This window comes from Taudactylus pleione, unplaced genomic scaffold, assembly GCF_031769625.1.
Source record: "Taudactylus pleione unplaced genomic scaffold, aTauple2 ptg000026l, whole genome shotgun sequence".
NCBI lineage: Eukaryota > Metazoa > Chordata > Amphibia > Anura > Myobatrachidae > Taudactylus > Taudactylus pleione.
Genome location: NW_028284428.1, coordinates 21,783,843 through 21,808,771, shown reverse-complemented (window position 1 = coordinate 21,808,771; position 24,929 = coordinate 21,783,843).

The following is a 24,929-nucleotide window of genomic DNA, read 5'->3' as shown; positions in this document are numbered from 1 at the left end:
ATGTGCTTTAACTGCAGACTTTCAGATTTAATTTGAGGGTAATTACATCCAAATCGGGTGAACGGTGTAGGAATTACAACAGTTTCAATATGTGCCTCCCACTTTTTAAGGGGCCAAAAGTAATGGGACTATCAACTCAAAAACTATTTCATGGACAGGTGTGGGCTATTTCCTCGCTATTTCATTATCAATTAAGCAGGTAAAAGGTCTGGAGTCGATTCTAGGTGTGACCTTTGCATTTGGAATCAGTTGCTGTCAACTCTCAATATGAGATCCAAAGAGCTGTCACTATCAGTGAAGCAAGCCATCATTAGGCTGAAAAATCAAAACAAACCCATCAGACAGATAGCAAAAACATTAGGTGTGGCCAAATCAACTGTTTGGAACATTCTTAAAAAGAAAGAATGCATCGGAGAGCTCAGCAACACCAAAAGACGCGGAAGACCACGGAAAACAACTGTGGTGGATGACAGAAGAATTATTTCCCTGGTGAAGAAAAACCCCTTCACAACAGTTGGCCAAATCAAGAACACTCTCCAGGAGGTAGATGTATAGGTGTCAAAGTCAACAATCAAGAGAAGACTTCACAAGAGTGAATATAGAGGGTTCACCACAAGATGCAAACCATTGGTGAGCCACAAAAACAGGAAGACCAGATTAGAGTTTGCCAAACAACATCTAAAAAAGCCATTACAGTTCTGGAACAACATCCTATTGACAGATGAGACAAAGATCAACTTGTACCAGAGTGATGGGAAGAGAAGAGAAGGAAAGGAACTGCTCATGATCCAAAACATACCACCTCATCAGTGAAGCATGGTGGTGGTAGTGTCAAGGCGTGGGCATGTATGGCTGCCAATGGAACTGATTCCCTTGTATTTATTGATGATGTGAGTGCTGACAAAAGCAGCAGAATGAATTCTGAAGTGTTTTGGGCAATATTATATGCTCATATTCAGTCAAATGCTTCAGAACTCATTGGACAGCGCTTCACAGTGTAGATGGACAATGACCCGAAGCATACTACAAAAGCAACCAAAGAGTTTTTTAAGGCTAAAAAGTGGAATGTTATGAAATGGCCAAGTCAATCCCCTGACCTGAATCTGATTGAGCATGCATTTCACTTGATGAAGATAAAACTGAAGGGAAAATGCCCCAAGAACAAGCAGGAACTGAAGACATTTGCAGTAGAGACCTGGCAGAGCATCACCAGGGATGAAACCCAGCGTCTGGTGATGTCTATGCGTTCCAGACTTCAGGCTGTAATTGCCTGCAAAGGATTTGCAACAAAGTATTAAAAAGTGAAAGTTAGATTTAGGATTGTTTAGTTTGTCCCATTACTTTTGGTCCCTTAAAAAGTGGGAGGCACATATAGAAACCGTTGTAATTCCTACACTGTTCACCTGATTTGGATGTAATTACCCTCAAATTAAATCTGAAAGTCTGCAGTTAAATCACATCTTGTTTGTTTCATTTCAAAGCCATTGTGGTGGTGAATAGAGGACAAAATATGAAAATTCTGTCAATGTCCCAATATTTATGGACCTGACTGTATGTATGTATGTATGTATGTATGTGTGTATGTGTGACCCTGCCCTTGTGTATGTGTATGTTATATGCACACATAAGAGGTTATTATTGTAAGAGAACCTTTGCTAGTATTACATTTGCCTGAGAAGACACTAATTGATCAGAATCTACCTCTTGGCTTAGGGGTGCCGCAAATAAATTTTGAGACCGTAAAGGTGCCACACACAGAGCTGGTCTATAGTGTAATTTGAATTTGATACATGAAGATCTAAATCTTTCAAGAATTTGCTCATCATGGACATTCTTAGGACACCCAGAGCCATGTTCTGCAGTCTTCAAACAGGGTCTGACATAATTTTTACAGTTAATATTTCATATACAGCAGCTGCAGGGTTATCTATTGCCAAAAAGAGCTGATTAAGATTCAGGATTCTACTATTGGATATATAGATATTAGCCTAGAGAACCCATATTAATGAGGGTCTTCTGGCACAAAGCATACAGCATCAGTGCTATATCCCTGACATGAACGCGCAGCTTTGCTCAGTTAGGGCTGCCAGCCGCGATCACAGAAAGAATTTGGAATTTACATATTACGCTCCCTGCTATGTGCAGAAAAACAGCATGTAAGTGCAGAGCTTCTTAGGCTGACAATATGCAGTTAGCCTGCTCCCTGCTGTGCATGTCTGGGACCTTAATAGATGTGTATTACTATGTGCTGGGCGCTGGTGAAGTGAGGGTCCATCAAAACTTTGCAATAGGGCCCAGTAGCTCCTACTTACGGTCTTGTAAGGAAGTTTAGAGTTTTGCCTCATTACCACATTTGTAGTCTGTGTAATCCTGACAGTGTGATAGCTATAATTTGCCACGTATGAATGGGTGACTCAGCACCCATCAATCTTTGCACAGATATCATAGGCAGTGAGCAACAATCACTCAATGTCACACCTTGTACAGATAAGCCATTGCGAGGATATGAAGGTGAGCATGTCTCATGTTTGCCGAAAGAACATTACCTGCAGGGCAGTGAAATAATAATTAAACTAGCCATTTGATACATTTCAGGTAACCCTTTCCCTACCAGACGTGTATTTCTCAACAGTTAATGACTGGCCAGAGGGCTTCTCATTACAAGAAATAGTAGCCACTGACTGGCTCAAAGTGAAAAAAGAAGCCAACATTAAACCCTCCTCTTCTAGATGACAGCAGAGACAGAGTTCCTGAGCAGCTGTGGAATGACAGGAATGGAGGCCACACTCCAACCAGAGCTGAAACATTTAAGGCATTTGTCTGCACTCTCCACCTCCCCAATTCGGAATACACGTGAGAATGAGCATTGGGGCTTCAGGTATTTCTCTCAATAAGTTACTGTATCCCTCTCCCTGTCTCTCTTTCTCACATTTTATCTCTGTGTCTCACTCTGGGGGGTATTAGATTCAGAGGTGGCTGCAAGGAAGGCATTGGCTGATGTTTCCCCTCTGCTCATGCATATGCCCCAATGGTTACTGCACAGTGACCCAGAGAAATGGCAGCCATGGTCAGTCGGACATTCTGCTCGTGTCACAGGCAGGTCCAATGTCTGATGATGTGGGCGATGGTGCACCATCTTGTATGCACATCCGTGGAATTGTGCCGTGGCCAGTTGGCATCTCAATAGGATACCCATCAGCCACAGCATTATCATAAAGATGCATCCACCTCTGAATCACCCTCTCATGCCTCTAGCTCTCTTTATATTGCTGTCTCTGTAAATTTTGTATGAGGCTCAGATTTTTTTTTAAACAATGCTCTATAATTTAAACATTTTTCATAAAACTGTTGTCCGCTCAGACTGTGAAATCAATATATTCAATAGTAAGTATTGAGTGCTATTACTCAACATACCTATATTTATCAGATTTAGATAATTTGGTGTGTGAATTTTTGTAATTATAATTTATATATTCATTAAAAACATATTTTATAATAAAGATTATTGGAGTCAATTTCATAAAATAATTGTATTATTATTTTTTTATCTTATATTTTTTAGGTGCCACTAAGTCTATGCAGAGTTGTACAAGAGTTAACGTTAAAATACACAGCATAAGTTCTAAGTACAACAGTGAACAGTCCAAAGGAAAAATTGAAGTATTGCAATAAAACTACAGGCATGTAGATGTTTCAGGGTGGCCAACTGCAGGACAGCACTCAGCACTTGAAAGAAGAGGAGTCACTGTGGTATTTTGAAATTTGTGCAGGTTGCGAGCCAATCACAGCTCATGGATTGCCAGTCAATCAGTCGGCCATGGTGACCCAATCCCAGATTGACGCATCATGTCTTCACCTTCTTTTTACTAGTAAGCAGCACCTAGAGAGTCCGGTGGCAGTTAGGGAGTGGAAAAGAGCTCTCGAAGATCTCAAAGATGAAGAGATGCCACCGTAGAGAGAAGACCCAGTGGGAAGAAGACAGAAGATGTCGGAAGACAGAAGAAGAGATAAGACACCAGAAGAAAGGAAAAAGACTCTGGGTCAAACCTGAAGACTTCTAGACGCCAAAGCCCTGGCAGCAAGGGGAATCTTACAAAAAGTTTATACCGGTCCCTTTGCTGCTCAGGTGAAGTCTGTGAGAGTTAAAAAGTTGGTCGAGTCAAGCCAACGCAAAGAGTCAAGAGAAAAACTTGCGCTTGGCAAGTTGAGAAGCAGCACTGAACCCTGCGGGGAAGGCCCGGCGCAGAGAGTTTCCCTCTGTGTCTACCGAGGTTAGCAACAGCAGGTAAGGCCTCAGTGGGGCCAAGGTAAGGTCTCAATAGGACGACGCTATCTTATCAATACCCACTATACCAACAGAGTATTGTCCCTTGCTAACTGGGTATTAGGCCTGAGGACCACTAGAGTTCAACATTAGGCTGTGTGCTCTGTAAATAATCATGTAATCATCCCTACAAAGTCTTCTGATCATTGGAATGGGATGTAGTTAGTTTATCGATGGACGCGATGCCGGCTGTTGAAATCCCGGCATCGGATTCCTGACCCTGGACTAAACATATGCATCTAAAACTCAATGTCAGTTTATATACCAAAGCCAGAATATTGACAGCCACCATCCCGAAAGTATAATGGAGCAGCTTAGGTGTTGGCTGCAGGGGGAGGGTTATGTTTTGGCTCCAGGGGGAGGTTAGGGTTAGGCTATGAACAGGGGGGGTTAGGGTTTGGCACCACTGGGGGGAGGTTAATTTTGGGCACTAACGGGGAGTGTTAGGGTGTGGGTTAGGGAGGGTTAGGGTGCAAGAAGGGAGGGTGAGGCAGAAGGGGGGAGGGTTAGGATACTTGCATCCCCCTTGTCAGGATACTGAGCATCGTGATGCCACTATCTGTATTTTGACAGTACCAGCATGTAGGGGAGGCTTGCTGGGACCTGTAGTTCCACAGCAAAAGACAATATCTTATCTATTTTTTACACCACACGACACTATTAACCAGAACCCACCGGCCAGGGGTGCCATGGATAGCCCCGGGCTATCAGCCTGGGCCTGGGGTGCCCTGGAGAGGGGGAACCCTTTATTGAGGGGTCCACAGCTCCCCAGGGATCCCTGGCCTGGGCTGACTAGCAGTCAGGGGTAATACTTTGGCTGGGGGACCCATTGAAAGGGTTTCCCTAGCTGTGGCATTACCCTCCCACTAGAAACAGTCCAATGTTTGTTCTGGTAACTCAAAGGGGAACCCTACACATTTTTTCCCCCTATATTTTCATAACCAGGACCAGATCAGAGCCCAGTGCTGGTTGCGCAAAATACAGGGGACCCCTACATCTTTTGTCCCCTGTATTTTGTCAACCAGGGCTGGTTCTGAATAGCCTGGTGCTGGTTGTGCTTAATACGGGGAACCCCTATGTCATTTGTCTCCTGTATTTAGCACAACTAGTACTGGGTCTCCAAAGCCCGGTGCTGGTTGCTCTTTTGGGGAGAGGCCCACACTGGTTTTTTTTTTTATTTTGCACTGGTTTTAATTTTTTTTAACACAGAAGCACAGACGGATCTCACTGATCCCATCCATACATCTGTGTTTAGTTATGTATACACAGATGCATGTATCACGGTTCTCCTTTATCCATGCATGCATCTGTACGTTCCAGTTAGTGAAAACCGAACGGTAAATAGAAATTAATAATACGAATGACAACGAATGATTACACCATCGAACAACACGAATGACAGAAACTCTTAGTCATGACGTCTCTCCCATCACCCACTGCGGGATGTAACTTTCCACCTGAGCAAAACCATGTTGCAATACAACGGAAGAAAATACATATATTTTTATTTACATGCAGGGTAAATACTGGCTGCTTTTGCCCACAAATACTATATTTATATTTCAGCTAGGATACGCCTCTCCCACATCTATATCTCACTGCACATTTCTTTTATCTTCCCTACCTGCAGTGCAACATGGTTTTGCTCGGATGCTTTGCTTCCAACTCTGAATCAGCACCAGAATGTGTAAAGTACAGTATGAATATATAGATAGAAAATCTCATGCTGATCCTAGGGTGGCTGAAGGCATGGGCTGACAGGGCTGTTGCTTAAGGGCGCATCCCTATTATTACATTTTATTTATAGGGCGCCACAAGTGGTCCGCAGCGCTGTACATACAGTAAAGGGTACACAGAACATTACATTACAATACAGTAACCAACTTATAAACAGAGCACAAGTAACAATTAGCAACACAATTCTCCATACACAATACAGCTGGGAAGGTAAAGGCTGTCATAGAAGTGCTAGAGAAGAAGGCTGTGAGACAGTGTGGAGGAGGACCCTGCTCCTAGGAGCTTACAATCCCTATGCCCCCAGATGTCTCCTGAACTAATTTGCCACTAGAAAAGATCCCCTTTGCTTTGCCTGAAGAACCTTGTCTTCAATCGCTGGGTGAAGCCAGGCCACAAAGGACAGAAAGCAAGTTGTGTGCACTGTGCACTGCAGTGCTAGAGGTGTGAGGGGAAGGCAGAGTGATCTGTGTGGGGGAGATGCTGTGTGGAGGCAGTGTAATCCTTAGTACAGGGAACCTGTGAGGAGGAAGTGTTATCTGTAAAAGGGGGGCTTGTGTGGAGGCAGTGTGATCTGTGAGGGGGTGCTGTGTGGAGGCAGTATGATCTGAGGAGGGGAGGGGGGCTGTGTGAAGCCAGTTTTGTGAGGGGTGAAGTGTGATCTGTGTGTGGAGGGTGCTGTGTGGAGGCAGTGTGATTTGAGGGGGAATGGGGGCTTTGTGGAGGCAGTTTGATCTGTGATGGGGTGCCATACCACCCAACTAGCCAAACTGGCCCAATTCTAACGGGACAGTCCCGTTTTTTGGGCACTGTACCGCTCCACCTGCGGGTCGTAGTGTCCCGTGGAATGTTGGGGACACTCAGGCACTGCCACAGCTCTGCTCTGCTAAGCAGAGAACAGCGGTGCTCTGAAGCTGTGTAGGTGCTGCACGTATGAGCACAGCATCCATTTAGTTCAGGGAGAGGTCTGGGGACAGCCCACCAGCTGACGGAGTGCTGGGCTTGCCCGAAGCATGATGTAAAATAGGGGGCCTGACTTGCAGACACGCCCCAAAAACTGCATCGCCCAGGGTTCCTACCTTCAAAATCGAAACTGTTGGGAGATATGAGGTGCTGCTTGTCCGTTGTGTAATCTTGGGGGGGCTATGAGGGGGCAGAGTGATCTGTGAGGAAGGGGCTTTGTGGAGGCAAGGCAGTGTGGTCTGTGATGAGGCTGTGTTTAGGCAGTGTTAACTGTTGCGGGGAGGGGATTTGTGGATGCAGTAGACCTATGAGGGGGGCTGTGTAGATGCAGTGTGATCTGAGGGGCTACTGCTGTGTAGAGGCAGTGTGATCTGAGGCAGTGCGATCTTTACTTCCCACCACTGTAGCACTCCAGTCCTCAACTTCTTTATTCTGCTGCAGACACGTCCTGGCTGGTGGTGCTGCCTCCTCTTCTCCTCGTTAAGCCATCGCTGTTCTAAGGTAGGACACACCGTAACAGAGAGGCAAGCCTGATATTCCCCTTTTTTCAGACACAGTAACCAGACCAGAAGAAAGGTGCAACGCAATTTTATTGTAACCAATCAAAGATTAACAAATTACACAAGTAATGTTTACCATACACAGATTAGATGAAATAAATCACACTTTTCAATGTCAAGGTATTTATTTATTACCTCCCCGTCCTCTACCGGTGACCCCAGCTGACAAGCAAGTGTAACCAACAAGAACCACAATTCCTGCAGAACTTTACTTTCACTAAAAGCAAATGAGAGAACTGAACATGAAATCTGCGGGTCAAGATTGTATCAGTAGTGCACCAGCAGCCTATAGCTTTGAAATACAGTCTGTGCTAATGCTTCCTTTTGCTGAGAAAAACGTGGGAAAAACACATGCAGGTTAGGCTTGTATCAGTAGTGCACCAGCAGCCTATAGCTTTGAAATACAGTCTGTGTTAATGCGTCCTTTTGCTAAAAAAACGTGGGAAAAACACATGCAGGTTAGGCTTGTATCAATAGTGCACCGGCAGCTTATAGCTTTGAAATACAGTCTGTGCTAATGCTTCCTTTTGCTGAGAATAACGTGGGAAAAACACATGTAAGTTAGGCTTGTATCAGTAGTGCACCAGCAGCCTATAGCTTTGGAATACAGTCTGTGTTAACGCTTCCTTTTGCTGAGAATAACGTGGGAAAAACACATGTAAGTTAGGCTTGTATCAGTAGTGCACCAGCAGCCTATAGCTTTGGAATACAGTCTGTGTTAACGCTTCCTTTTGCTGAGAAAGACGTGGGAAAAACACATGTAGGTTAGACTTGTATCAGTAGTGCGCAAGCAGCCTATAGCTTTGAAATAGTCTGTGCTACGCTTCCTTTTGCTGAGGATAACTTGGGAAAAATACATGTAGGTTAGCCTTGTATCAATAGTGCACCGGCAGCTTATAGCTTTAAAATACAGTCTGTGCTGATAGCAGTAGTTCACTGGCAATTTGCAATAATTTAAACAGTCTTTGAGCCTTGAGAAAAATAGGGATAACACTGAGGCTATGCTGATAGCAGTAGTTCACCAGCAACTTGCAATAATTTAAAGTCTTTCAGCCTTGAGAAAATAGGGATAACACTGAGGCTATGCTGACAGCAGTAGTTCACCGGCAACAAGCAGTGTATAAAAGTCACTTTACATTAACACCAATACCAGCAAGTGATCAAACATTTCATGGCAAGCAAAATAATAATTAGCATTGACAACAATAACACAGCGAGCAGTGAACAGCTTTACAGAGTGTTATAACAGGTAAAGGGCCACGGAGGGCCACTATCAACCACTTTAGCTAACACGAGTCAAACAGTAAACAGAGCCAAGTACATATCACATGGCATTACAGTTAGTTTAAAGATAGACGTAAAATACTTTATACATCACCCACAGTGGCATTGGACATGAGCCGACACCCATAAATCACGTCCCCTCCTGGACATGAGCCAGAGGTTCACAGGAGAGAAATAACCACCAATACTTGCGGGACAGAAGAGGTGACCTATCTTTCACTTCCCCCCTATTTCAATACTTTACCTAATTTAAAGACACTGTCAATGAGAGTTTATATAGCAGGCTAGTATAAACTGATAAACCCCCTGTGTGGGCCTAAGAGAAGGTACTGGGCACAACTGCACGACGGCAGCTCCTAGGAGGGTAGAAGGGACCCACTAAACAAAAGGCTGGGGACCCACTAAGAGGCACTAAGGGAAGAGGATGAGGGGGTTCCCCGGCTGGGTGATACTATCTAAAGGCAAGAGCTGCACTCAGGGGAAGAAAGGAGGCAAGAGCTTAGCAGAGGGAGGTCTGGTATTCTTACCCGGGCTGTGGCTGTTCAGCCCCCCACGATGTCCAGGGAAACTCCGGGATGCTAGACACCGCACCGGAGCTCCCAGCTGCAGACCTCAAGCAGGCATTTTACAAGGAGCAACAGGTGCAAAATCCCTTTCCATGGGGCACTGTCCGACAAACAAACACAGCAACAGGAGGGGTCCTGAAGCACTCTTCCTCTGGGGCTGTCTTTTCTTCTGCTCGTGTGGGTGCCAGCAGGGTTTTCGTCACTGGTAGGACCTTTTCCTCAGCTGGGGTTTCATCCACGACGATGGAGAGATGATACCTCCTTCCCAGGCAGCTCCTCTTCTCTCCCAGCATGCGCAGACTTCCACATGCGGTGCCTCCTGATAACAGGCACTTAGGAAGGCAGTCCTTTATTCAGAGGGGGCTTCTTCCAAAGCAGGGTCCTCTATGCAAGTCCCGAGGCAGGCTTCCTCTGGGTTAATGTGAAGTCTGGTAATTGTAATCCAGGGCAAACAAAAAGGGGTACCGCACCCCTATTTTTACAGATCCAAGGGCACTCCATAGCAACTCCTTACAGACAGCATACCAGGTGCAGTATTTGTAATCCAGGGTAACATAAGAGTTATAACATCCTTATTTTTACAGCTCCAAGAGCACTCCACTGAAACTCCTTACAGACAACACCAGATGCAGTATTTGTAATCCAGGATAAATGAGGGGTTACTGCACCCCTATTTGTACAGATCCAGGGACACTCCACAGAAACACCTCACAGACACTCCTTTTTTCAGAAATTCCTCCCAGACTCAGCACTTACAGCCCTGGGGAGGGTATTATATAAGCTCTAACGTACTCCCCTCCCTGTCGGTCAGGCATCTATGAGTGGACAGGGGGACCCCAGCAACAGGCCGCCTACAGGGATCTCTGCCTGGTAACCCAGGCTGGGGCAGGATTTTCCCTCCATAAATGGGTCGCTGACCAAGGGGCACTTTCTACCTCCCTGTTTGCACATGCTCAGTGGGGTTCAGGGAGAGCAGGGTCAAAGTTCAATATACATGCCTATGGGGCCAATGGTGCTGTATAAACTTATAAAAAAAAACTGACAGGGGCTTGCAGGGTAACTATATCCCCTAACTAGTTAAAGGGGTAATCCCATAACTATGGGGGTACCATACAGCGAGTGGGCAGAGCTATGTCATGGCAAGCTGCGATTGGCTCACTGTGGCCACCTGCTTTTGGCTGCTGCACCACAAGCTGTGATTGGCTTGCAGGCAACACCACATGTCCAATGCTCCTGCCACTTAGATACACTGTCTCAGAGCCGGCTACCAGCTGTCTCCGCTAATCCGGCGCAGGGAGCAGAAACACTGTCCCAGTGCCGGCTGCCGATGTGTCTCGCTGGGGACACATCTTTTCCTGCTGCTGCAGCTGTGCCAGTGCTGGGAACAGACAGTTGATCCCAGCACGGCCTACCACGCTCCTCTCCACAACACAGCAGAGTGGCAAGAGTTTACATTCCCCCTACTAGATACAGTAAAGAGGCAACCAGTGACACTTTGGTATTATTCAGTGCCAGATTAAGGTCCAAATGGGCCTGGAGCTGAAATTTATGAAGGACCTATTGTGTGCCGCCACAGGTGATGTGACTAGCGCTATGGGGGTGCGACTAGTGATGTGGGGTGTGTGGTTGAAGTTGTGGGGGGTGGTCTGCACATGGGGTGTGGCCTGTGCCAAGGTGAGTGACTAGCGCCTACCTTGAAAAACCTCAATCTCCCTCCCGTTCCCTTTTATCAATAGTGTAATGTGAGAATCTACAAATTAATAAAGATAATGATTATTTAAATGTAAAACCCATTTACTAAAGAGGCTATAGGTCACTTAGTGATGTCATGAATGTGAAATATTTCTATATATTAAAAACAAGACCTTTCCTTATTAATAGCTATACTGAGAAGATATTAGATCAGGAGTGGTGGGGCAGAGCAGCAGAGAAGGGGATGACTAAAGGATTGTGGATGGAAAGAGTGGGGAGGCGGGACAGGGTGGAAGTGAGTTGTGGACTGAATTTACCTGGCACATACTAGTGTGTGTATATATACATATATATATGTATGTTTAACCCACTCTTGCACATAAATGTGTGTATATAATAAATATATAGCAGAAACAGGTGGAACTCCCGGCGCCTTAGGACATAAAACCATTCATTCGCAGAGTAATTTCTATCTGATAGATAATATGAGAGAAATTACTCTGCAAGTGTATGGTTTTATTTCTTAGGACGCCAGGACTGCTGCCTATTTCTGCTATATGTTTTCTCCTCACCCTGCAAGGAAAGGTAATCAGGAGGGCTCCGGGCGCAAATTACTGACATCAAAGCATTTGGAGTATCAGTTTATGGCTGTTTTAATATATATAGTAGGGATGTGCAGGCTCGGATAGGTTCGAGTTTGCACGTGGAGTTCGGATTTTTCCCTCCAAAAAAACGGAACTCAGAACGAGGCAAAACGTCATCTTGCATGGACGAACATCATCATTCCTGGACAAAAGACCAGGAATGATGATGTTCGTCCATGTAAGATGACGTTTTGCCTCGATCTGAGTTCCGTTTTTTTGGAGGGAAAAATCCGAACTCCACGTGCAAACTCGAACCTATCCGAGCCTGCACATCCCTAATATATAGCATATGCTATATACTATATGCTAGTATATGCTATACACACAAAACCTTTTTAGGGGAGGCTTTGGCTTACATTAAGAAGGGGTTGTGGTCAATTAACTTATAAGGCAGCACACTCTGCTTCCCCCCCAAAAACCCCCCCCAAACAAACAGTATTTACTGTACACATCAGTTTTATTTTTCCAGCCTTTACATGACTATTGCAGAATACTAGAAATGCTAAGGTGCAGGCAGTCATATGCTGCCAGCAGCTGGAGGTCTCTTCTCCCGCTCTTTGCGCTAGTGAAGCCATGGCTGATCTATCTGCAAGAGACTGAGAAGGGCAAACCACCTCCTCTGCTTCTTATAGTCTAAGCAAATGCTGACTTACAGCCGGCTATTGGAGGTATGGACGTGGCGGCATGCTAGTATAAGCTGCAGTGTGTCATGGGGTGACAGAGATTGGCCGCGGTCACAGATAGGTATGGATCCAATCGTTATATAAAAGCATACTTGCCGACTATCTGGCTGCCCCTTCTGGGAGGGAGCAGTCAGATTGGCGTGACTGGGGGGCGTGGCCAGAAAACGGGGGCGGGGCTGTCCAGATTATGAGTTTTTGCGGGTGGGCTGGGGGTGGAGCCACACAATCTTGTCATTTTGGCCCCGCCCCTGCTACACACTGCCGATATTACAGGCAGTGTGAAGCAGGGGGCAGCGCCAAAATGATGCGTTTCCATGCGAATCGCGTCACACCATAGATTTGATATATATATATCAAGAAAGAAGAGAAAGGGTGCTCTAATGTACAAAATATAAAAATATATTAAAATACAAAATGTGTAAATAACACAAACTGAATAATTAAAAAATCAACAATTAATGCAGCAATGAAGCTACTTCAATGATCAGTCCTAGATGTCAACACAAAGGATGAATCTCCCTTTCGTTTCCCAGAGAGTAGATTTATTGAGTCCTTTGTTGGTCTTTAAAATGATTTTGTAGAGGTCATAAATCCTGTTTTCAGGATTAGCAATGATTCCTTGTAATGTTACTGAAAAATACCCTTCCACCAAAAATACACCCAAACAGGCCAAAAGGCCACTATTATTATTTGAATAAAACACTTCAATCTCAATAAAAAAGAACAATATTTATTCAAGTAAATCAGTGAATCTGATGAGCTTACATCAAACACTAGTCAAAATACGATGGAAACCCAACGCGTTTCGTCCCCACATGGGAATTCATTAGGGGTACATCATCAAATGTATTATCAGTCCTATTAATAGTCAGGAAAATGTGAAAACTGATCAAACGATCCTAAGATCTGTTTGCGGAGAATAAACTGGAGTAGACGCACTTTATATAGTGGATGGATTTATACTCCCAGGTAAGGATTGCTCAGAAGCAATAATCCTGTTCCACTCCTGCAAAATACTGCTGACAAGAGTTTCAGTCTGCTGCAAATGTTCTTTGATAAGAAGAATCATACCTTTTTATCAGGAACAGAATGGAGATTCAGGCTGCAGGATTAGCAGCAGCCAGCAGGTCATCCCCGTCAGCAGTAACAGCCCTATCACAATCATAAGGGCAGCCTTCACGGAGCTGAGGCTTTCCTTTCCGGCTGCTGTGCTGCGTGACGTCACACAGCTCAGAGAAGGCACATGTGCAACTCAGGGAGGGCTTATGACACCTTCTACTGCGCTGCCATTGTATAATGCCCGGTAAGTAAGGTATTTGAAACCTGGGCAGGCGCGTCGGCTCAGAGGTGAGGGGAGGATGGGTGGGCGGCTCAAGTGAGCGCAGCGTCAGGTTGCCGCTGGCAGGCAGGAACAATAGTTTTCCTGTTTCCAGGAGCACACAGCGTAGGTCCTGCGGGCGACGGGCCTATTTTAATTTGGGGCCTAGAGCTGAAGCTCCACCCGCCCCATTGTTAATCCGGCCCTGACTTTATTAAGCTATTAACCTCAGAATTGACCCTAAAGAAAAAATCAATTAGTTTGTTCTTTGCTTATTCTGCCTCTTTAGTCCTCTTTGACCTTTTCAGGGGAAACAAATATCCACTAAATTTACAGTAAATGGACAGTATCAACATGCAAGTGTTATGTACTGTACAGAAATAACCAACATATGCTATTTCTTCTTCTAGAGTAGACATCTATCTGAGGATTCTTAAGGGACCCTCATTGAGAACTTTACTCCTGTGTCTGAAAATGAGATAACTCCCCCATTTTACACAGGTTTGTAAGGAAATTGGATTTATTTTTATCCTTGACAGGCAACTTACTTTATTTTTATCATAAGCTACATGTATTTACGCCATTGCACATGTCAAAAGCTCTAAGCATGCATTAAATCACAGTGAAAGATGCACTTTCACACAAATTTTCAGTATACATATACTTATCTTTTAGCTGTTAAAGTATTGAATCTCTCCACTTTTTGAAAATTGCTTTAGCAGCTTACAGAATAAAATAAATATTATGTCAAATTGAGTGAATCATTTTGGAACATGATTCTTTTCCTACAAACAATCTTCTGTTGCTAAACATATTGGAATACTCATTTTATTGCTAGTTATCTATATATTTTTATCCAGGGTTGCCAAGGGGGGTGGGGTGGGGGGTGGGTGTGTGAGTACAGATTACTCACCAGGCACAGGCCATTTTAGAAGACCAGGAGTACAGGGGAAATTTTGTGACACCCCAGTGCACACGCTGCTGGTTTGCACCATAGATACACACTAGCAACTGTTTTCCCATGCAGTCAGATACATTGGGGCTGATTCTGAGTCACAAGTATGAGCAACAGTACACACGCCCAACAGTGCGAGTGCACTTATATTGGTACTAGCTGAAGTACCCGTTGCCTGGGTTTAAATATTCAAATTATTACATTTTATTATGTGATGCCATCCATATCCATCTAGTAGAAGGCCCAGAACAGGCTACCTGGGTCAAAGTTCTGCCCAGCACACACCGCCGAGTGGTCTGACCAGGACCCCAACCACTGCATTAGGCATCCCAGACCAATTGCCACTCTTCTGTAAGGTTTTAATTCAAATCCATCCAGTGGAAGACACAGAACAAGCTCCCAAGGTCAAAGTTCTGCCCAGCGTACACAAACGGGAGTTCCGACCAGAACCTCAACCCCGTAGTATGTCTTCTGGGATCCAATTTTGCCACTCTGTGAAGTTTTCGTCCAAATCCATCCAGTGGAAAGCTCAGAACAGGCTCCCCGGGTCAATGTTCTGCCCAGCGTCTGACTAGGACCTAACACTCCTAAAACCTGAACAGGATCCAAGTGAACCACCTTGCTTTGGTTTCATCCCAATCTGTGCAGGGGTCTCCAAATGCATAACCAAACAGACAAACAAACAAACCATTGAATTTTTATATATGATCTGTCATTTTATTGCAATATTGTCACCTATCCTTGTGTATCAACACATATTTCCCTATAGATTGTAAGCTTGCGAGCAGAGCCCTCTTACCTTTATGTCTGTCTCTTGCAACCTAATGTTTCAAATTGTAAAGCGCAACGGTATATGCTGCGCTATATAAGAAACTGTTAATAAATAAATTAAATAAATAAAATGCTGTGGAAGATATTCGCCAACAAACAAAGGTCTTCTTTTATATATATATAGTTAATGTGAAATAGCGCATACAACTACATCTGTGCGTGTGAGCATAGGTGTCTGGCTAGGAAAGCCTACCTACCTACTGTATTTGCATGCCCGTAAAACCACAAACAAAAGTACATGCATATATATCGATGCTAACACTTATGGGGCCTTTTTCAGCAAGGATCACAGTTGCTAATACGCACGCAATCAGCCGATTGTTGCGTTCTGCGCATGCATATGCATCGCAGTGCACGTGCGTGAACCAGCCACTTCGATCCCACTGAAGAAAGCACACGCAGAGTTACAAATAGCTCAGTGTGTACTGGGTGGACACAGATTGGATAATCACTCCGGGTATCAGTGTTTACCTAATCTGTAGAGAGATTTGCAAAGTGTGTATCCAGCTTTACTCAGTGCCATTGTTGATTGTTATAGCACTTCTTCGTATTGTGCGGTTTGCTTCCACAGTAAAAAAATAAAATAAAATAAATAATATAAAAAAATAAATAAATCTATCTATCTATCTATCTATCTATCTATCTATCTATCTATCTATCTATCTATCTATCTGTCTTCTACATAAAATTCATTGGTCTGTTTGTTTGTCTGAACGATTATGCATTCGGACACCCCTGCACTATTTTGTAAGAAACCAACTCGAGGTGGTCCAGTTGGATCCTGGCCAGGTTTTAGAGGGGTTAGGGTCCAGGTCGACATCCCGTTGGTGTACACTGGGCAGAACTTTGAACAGGTGAGCCTGTTCTGGGCCTTCCTCTCAAGTTCGGGCTATGGTGGTCCCCTGTAGAGGGATTAGAAGACGTGGACCCAGGTTGAGAAAGGAATCTGAGGCGAGGGGCCTGGATATATGCCTTCCTCATCCACAAGTACTGGATGTTGGCTAGACCTGATCAAAGGCGCGGAGTCTAACTAACTGGGAGGTGTTCACCAGTGACCCCTGTCAAATTTGAGCTTAAGCTGCGCCCACAAGCAAATCGCAGCCCTTTGGTTAGGTATCCGGCACAAGTGGGAAGTGGAAGAACACTATCACAGGGAAAGCACAGGAGAATGATATTGGAATTTTTGCACTTGGGTGAGGTACTGGGTACACACCCTGTTGATCCAGATGCAGGTCTGGCACAGGAGAATGGCAGTAGGAGATAGTACTCGGATGATGTATTAAGTACACACACTGTGGCTTCAGATGCAAAACTGGCACAGGAGAATGGCACTAGAAGTTTGTACTTGGATGACGTACTAAGTACACACACTGTGGTTCCAGACGCAGAAGTGGCACAGGATGATGACACTTTGGAGATAGTACTCGGATGATGTACTGAATACACACACACATACACCGTGGGTAAACACTGGGAGAGTATCACTGGAAGAAAGGAGCTTGGAACCTAAAATGCTGCAACTGCAAGTATACAGTGGAAGTAACGACGTTGTACAGGCAACTAGGTTCTCGACTATAGGCTGTAATTAGTTAATCAATGTCTAGATAGACACCAGATGTTAGACAGTCAATAGTTAGGCAAGGATAAAAGTTTGACATGGAAAAAAGTCAGACGCACTAAAGTTAGACATGTAAACAGTTCGATAGGTACAAAAAGTCGACAGGGTCAAATGATCGCCGCAAAAATGGTCGACACCTTTTTTATTTTAGGATTAGGGTTAGGCACTTACTGGAGGGTTAGGCACTTACCCCCACGGTTAGGCACTTCCCAGATGGTTAGAATTAGGCACCGGGAGGGTTAGGCACCAAGGGAAGGGTTAGGCACTTACCCCCACGGTTAGGTACTTACCCAGATGGTTAGGGTTAGGCACCAAGAGGGTTAGGCACCAAGGAGAGGGTTAGGGTGAAGATTAGGGCTAAAAAACAAAAAATTGTCGACCATTTTTGTGTCCATCATTTTCATGTCGAACTTTTGACCTTGTCGACCTTCTGTACCTGTCGAACATTTAACATGTCTAACTTTAGTGTGTCTGACTTTTTTCCGTGTTTAACTTTATTCCCTGTCTAACTATTGACGGTCTAACATCTGGTGTCTATCTACACATTGTCTAACTAAGTACTGTCTATCTCTTATACCACACCCCAGGGAACTTCCTGTTGTCTGGAGCCCGGCTAAATACCCTAAGGTAGTAGTCCTTTGGAGGATAGTGTCAGCTGACAGCAACCAATGCTACCGTTGGGTAAAGGGCAATCAGGTGATGTAGACTGTCATGGCTGCACCCATGATGGTAACCACAGGAACCAAATCATGGAGCGAGCACATGGACGTCCCAGCAGACCCCAGGTATGATCCTCAGCGCATCAACCGCCACCACAGCTCACATCGACTGCTCGAGCGGTCAGGGGAAGCCGGCACTGAGTTGAGTAATGGCCGATCCTAGGCCACAGCCTGACACTTCCACTGGATGAATTTGGATGAAAACTTCATGGAATGGTGACATCGGATCCCAGAAGACATACTAGAGGGTTGAGGTCCCGATCGGACCTCATGTTGGTGTATGCTGGGAAGAACTTTGACCTAGGGAGCCTGTTCTGGGCCTTCCACAGGATGGATTTGGATGAAAACTTCACAGAGGGGTGGCAATTGGTCTAGGATGCCTAATGGAGTGGTTGGGGTCCCTGTCGGACCTCATGGCGGAGTGTGCCAGGCAGAACTTTGACCCAGGGAGCCTGTTCAGGGGCTTTCACTGGATGGATTTGGATGACATCACATAATAAAACTTAATAACTTGAAGATACAGCCCTGCACCGATTGGGATGGATGAAACCAACTTAAGGTGGTCCAGTTGGAAGGGGGCTTATGGTACCGGTCGGACCTCCTGTTAGTGTACGTTGGGCAGAACTTTGACCCGGAGAGGCTGTTCTGGGTCTTTCAGTCTATGGATTTAGATGACATCACATAATAATACTAAGGGGCCTATTCATCAACACTAAATGGCCCGGTAACTGTGCGGAAACGCTAGTTTCCGCATACTTTAGTCACCGGGCCATTCATCATCAGGGGTCCGAAAAGGACCCCTGATATTCAGCAAACTACGAAAACTGAAAGTTTTCGGCGTGTGCTTCTGAGAGCAAGTGCCATCTTCAGACTGTGCTTGTTCTCGGATCCCCGCTCCTTCCTGCGTAGCTGGGAAGACGGGGAGGCGGTAAGTAACATAGCTACTTCTGTAGCTGCGATAATAACCGAGGGGACAGCTGCTTTTCAGAGCAGCTGTCCCCGCACCAGAACAATGATGAATTGCTCCAGGTGCAAAGTTTTCCCCGCTGCGAGTTGGATACTTAAGTATCCCTCACAGCGAGTTCAATACTTCATCATCGGAGGCCATAATGCCTCCGATGATGAATAGGCCCCTTAATAACTTGAAGATTTAAACCCGGGCAACTCCGGATACTTCAGCTAGTATACATAGACTGTATATATATAATTTTAACTGTTCCCTTCACAGTTTTTTGTGGCTAAAAAAAGATTTTTTTAGGTTCATGGCTCATAGTGAATGTCTACAGCTCTGATCCAGTAATTAATGTCTGAGTGCAGTAAGTGCAGCTCTCTTGTTAATGGAGGTGGACACTCATTGATCCTGCGTATGAGTCACAGGGAAAAGTGAACACAGTAATGTCTATTGGTGGTCTCCTGTCTGCGAGTTTATGCAAATGGCCTACATACTCCTTTTCTTGTGTACATCAGTGCGTCCGAAATGTGCAAGGACTGAGAAGCCCACTTTTAGCACCCGTGCATGCTGTAATACTGATTAGTGTGTCCTTATATGCCACCACTGGTCACACCATCAAAAATTGCACCAGCCCTATGACATGTGCAGTGCCGGTCCAGGGTGTGTTAGCACCCTGTTCAGGTCCGTATGAGGGCGGCAGTGCGTCCTGTGCTGCATTGCCGCCACTTCCCTCCCCTTGAACTTTAACCTTCAACACCAGCGGATGGGTGGAGGGTGGGAATCTCATGCATCACCTCTGGAGCCGGCCAGGTTGATGGCGCCCTGTGCGGCCACGCTGTATGAACGTACCTTCCAGCTGACCCTGGGCAGGTGCAATTGTCTGATCATGGCTTCCTATGCTTGTGTCTGTGAATGCAGCTGATTTCGTTAACTCACCTGCGACATAATACACCCATTGAAAGCACCATTTTTGCATGCACTAGTAGCCACCTCCCAGCCACTCTGGAACTCCCATCACTTTTCTGCCACTCTTGATACCTTCTGCAGAGCTGGCCCTAACCAATTAGATGCCCTAGGCAAAATTTAGGCTGGTGCCCCTAGCACGGCCACTAGGTCCACCCCTGACCCAACACCCCTCTCCCAGCAGCGCAGATCACAGCAGCAGCCAGCAACACATTCGCCCACAGCAATCCTCAGCCAGCACAGCGCCCCTCACCTAGCAGCACAGATCACAGCAGCAGCACCCATCATGGCCACCGCTGGCAATATCGCCTGTCAGACATGCATGCAGGTCTGACGGGCGAGTTGCTGGCAACGAGCGGGAGCACGCATAGTCAGCGACATAGTGGGTACACACTGGCCATTGTGCCACATTTGTCATCCGAACCGCCGGATAGGATGACATATCATTTAGTGTGTACCCAGCATAAGTTAAAAACTCACTCTTAAGAGCTGCCAGGCTACCTGTGAAGCTGACTGCTGAAGCACATATGAGAATGCAGCTGCCGTGCGTCCACCCTGCAGTTGTTTACAGGCTCCTAGTCCTTCCTGTGCTTCTTGGCTGGCAAATACATTGCCCCCACAGGAAGAAACACACTGCCCCAAACAGGAAAAAATCATATACATTGCCCCCACAGGAAAAAACACACTGCCCCAAACATGGAAAAATCATAAACATTGCCCCCACAGGAATAAATCATATACATTGCCCCCACAAGAATAAATCATATACATTGCCCCACACAGGAATAAATCATATACATTGCCCCCACAGGAAAAAACACACTGCCACAAACAGGGAAAAATCATATACATTGCCCCCACATGAATAAATCATATACATTGCCCCCACAGGAATAAATCATATACATTGCCCCCACAAGAATAAATCATATACATTGCCCCACACAGGAATAAATCATATACATTGCCCCCACATGAATAAATCATATACATTGCCCCCACAGGAATAAATCATATACATTGCCCCACACAGGAATAAATCATATACATTGCCCCCACAGGAAAAAATCACTGCCCCACAGAGGAAAATATTCAAACACAATGGGGGAGATGTACGAAGCCCAGAAACGGTATCAACGCACGTTATGTGCGCTGCTACCGCTTCTCCCCGATGTATGATCGGGGGTCTGGGCGATAAATGATGGGGACACTGTGCGCCCCTGTCATTATCGGCAGGGCCATGTACGAACGGTCATAACGCATGACCGTTCGGCCGGCTGTAGCTGTCGTTATCGACAGCTACAGCCTGGCGTTAGCCTATCCCCACAGCAGGGACAGCGCTGTCCCTGCTGCGGCGGCTGCCGGCTCCACGCGGGGATCTCGCGATACTTGCGAGATCCCGCGCATGCTCAGTGGAGCCTGCCGGGAGAGAGACACAGCGCATCAGCACTAGGCTGTTGAGATGTTTATACATCTCATCGGTAGTGCTTCCTGCTTCGCCTCGGTAAAAAGGCAAAGCGTAAAGCGTTATAGCGGCACGTTAAGTGCCGCTATAATACACCTACCCCATTATCTGCTGACAGGGCATTGCAGTTATGGTACTGTTGGGAATGGGAGATATTTACCAGGAGCAGGCAATGCAGGACAGGCAGGCTGACAGGTCTCAGGGCTGGTTTGGCTGTGATGGACTGGCAGGTTTTCCTCTTCCCTGATCGGTTCTCTTTTGTCGCGCTGGTGACGGTTAAAATAAAAAAAATCCCTTGCGGCAACTGCAGGAGGAGAGGATCCACACAGAGAGGCGGCGCCGGGGGAGAGATGAACAGAGGTGAGTGGAGCAGCCAGACCGCCTCCTTCTCCCTCTTCTTCATTACAGCCCGCTGCTGTCAGCATACTATGAGTCAGTCTGACTTATTATTACTACCTGTCTGATGCGGCCGGCTGCGATCCTGGCCCTTCATAGCGGCGTGCGCTGGTGCCATGCTCCGGCTGTACCGCCGCTAGCTCCGCCAGACCATTTTAGTTGCTGTCCACTGCCAGAGCCACCATCCAGATACCCCAAACCTCCGCCGGTCTTTGGCTTGGAATGCCCCTAGGCATTTGCCTATGTTGCCTATGTCTAGGGCCGGCTTTGACCTTCTGAATCGATTGCAACAGCACTTTGGGTAACACAGGCATCATAACAGATTTCAGAATTTTTCACACATGCGCAGTTACAAATAATTTCTCATCTATGGTCTGAATCAGGCCTTTTATACTGAGCTCTGGTGTATGTGATCACTACAGTAGGTAAATGGTTAAACTTATTTCCCCTTCATCCCAAGGACCTGGAAGTGACGTGAAGTGAGGGTGGAGGTGCTGTTCCATGCCCATAAAGGCCACAAAAAGAAAAAAGTTGTCCCTGTGCAGGCCACGCTTCGGGCACGGTTGCTTCGCCACAGGTTTATATTCACCCTCTATGTCCATGAGGATAGTAAGGAATGCCGTTTTACAGTAACTGATGACGTCAGTGTCTGCTCGGTGAAGGGCATCTAGACACTACCCTAGGTAAATGTGCATTATTCAGGAGCTGTGGATGTGGTAGTGGGCAGTTCCTGTGTGTGTGGCTGTGGGCAGTTCCTGTGAGTGTGTGGCTGTGGGCAGGGGCAGCTCCTGTGTGTGTGTATGTGGGCAGGGGCAGTTCCTGTGTGCGGGGTTGTGCTGTAATCAAGGGCAGTTCCTGTGAGTGTGATTGGGGCTTGTGCTGGATATAAAGGTGATGTGAATAAATGATGTTTGGTAGTGGGTGTTATTCTGCAAATAAGAGGTTGGATCAGCAGTTGGCTGTTGTCTAGAGTATGGTACGTGGTAGGACAAGTAACGTGCCGTGTACCAGTTAAGAGGCTTGGACGGCGGTTGGTGGCAGTTAAAGTGTGGAACGCGGGGTGCTTCCGGGGAGCTGCTTCCGGGGAGCATGCTGTGCAATAATAAACCAGCGGTTGTATAGGAGCGGTGAGAGGGTGAGTCCAGGTGCGGAGCATTACACCAGCGATACTATAGGAGTAGTGAGACAGCGGGAGAGAGGGTTCCCGGTCGGTGAGGGAGGAATCCTCCATTATTTAGACCTGACCCGCGTGTTGCATGGTTACAGCAGGCGGGATTGGTCAGGGACGTGGCCCTGGTAGTGTAACACAGATTTGGGGTGTGTAATGGGAGCCGATGACAGTGTTGAGGGGATGGAAAGAGTGGCAGGGAGGGGACATGGCAGCCGGTGGGACAAGGAACGTGCCTATATAACATGAATAACGGTGTAGCACCTGTGGGCATGATCATGGGGGGGAGTCATATAATATAATGGCTATGATATCAGTGGTGATGAGGAAATGTGCGATGATGACAATAGAGTGAGTGCAGGAGGTGGGAGGAGAGGATGAAGATAGGTGTCTGGATGTGGTAGGAGAGAAGCCAGAGTCCAGGAGATGGCATAAGTCGGGAGGTGGTGAGGAGATGGGAGGAGAGGCATGAGTCTGAGACCTGGTGAGGAGATGGGATGGGAGGAGAGGCATGAGTCTGGGTGCTGGTGAGGAGATGGGATGGGAGGAGAGGCATGAGTCTGGGACCTGGTGAGGAGATGGGATGGGAGGATAGAAATTAGTCTGGGTGTAGGAGTAGTGAATATGGGGCCTGATTCAGACCCACTTGCGAGCGGCTGTCCGCTCGCAAGTGGGTCGATGGTATGGACTGAGCATGCGCACGACGGAGGGAGCTCCGTCGTGCGCATGCGCCAGACGCCATGAGCGAAGGAAAGTCCTTCGCTCGTTGTGTCTGATCAAAGGGGGTGTGTTGTCAATGTTGATTGACAGCACGCCCCCTTTGGTGGGCGTGCCGGGGGCGTGCCTCCCTGACGGGGGCGTTCCCACGGGAACGCCTCCCGTCAGAAGCCGGCCCACTGACATCACTAGTGATGTCAGTGGGAGTGATTTTGGCTCTGATAGAGCCAAAATCACTCCGGAGCTTGTGGTTGAAAACCTCAACCGCAGGCTCCGGCTCGCAATTTCGATGGTCGCGATGGTCACGACCATCGCGGCCATCACAATGCACGCTCGTATAGCCTGTGGGTGGTGACCCACAGCTATACGAGCGTCCAGGAGGACGCTCCATTTTCATGGAGCCCGGCCCTCATTCAGAGCGTGCGCTCTGCTCAGAGCGTACGGCTCTGAATGAGGGCCTTGGACTGATAAGGTGAGGACAGAGCAGTGAATAGTGTGGGGAAAAGCCTGGGTGAAAAATATATAATCTGGATTGAATTTTGTGGGGGCCCCAAGGCAACTAACTTGTGGAGGTCCCCACCTACCAATCTCCAACCCTCCCTCCCACACACACCGTCCGTCCGTCCACTAAGTAGACAGCCATTCCGATTGGTGGGCCACATTCTGTGAATTAGGAACATCAAAATAATCATCATAGATGGAGCTGCATTCGATCACGAATGATCTGTTCTGCACATGCGCAGAACGGGTCCTGCGCACGCATAGATTCCCGATAATCTGGAAACTGCGTTCAGCATTGCGCGCTAAATCAGCCCCTTCTAGGTAATTGTGTCAATAGAGATATTCTATTTATACTATGGAAATAGTGTGAGAAAAGGTTCAAAGTTTAGAAATGTAGATGAAACAATACCCAATTTTAGGCAACATACTAAACTCTGCAAAGGAAAGTATGTGTTCTTCTTATTCCGGTATCTACATAGAAACTAGTGTTCACTCTCAGATCTTTTTGGCCAGGGTGCTGACCACTAATGAGGGCACATTTTAATCAGGGAAATTCACATTTTGCCCTGCAGAAAAACTTCTGTTACTATAAATTATCTGGTTATGATGATGACATTGGTTATATTTCTACGCAAACAGGCATCTTCCAGACAGTGTGATCTACATGAATAGTGTATACCAGCTGAAGACGCTGCTCAGTGAGGCTTACATTCTCCATGGCAGAGAAACCACCATATAGGTAAGAAAAGACTTCCAAACTGACTGACCTGTACCTAGTGCAGAGGGATGGACGGTGAATCATTCACCGAGATTTCTGTTGCCAACCCTGCTCCCCTCAGCGGCTTGAAAAAGCACTTCCATGCCTTAAAAGGAGTA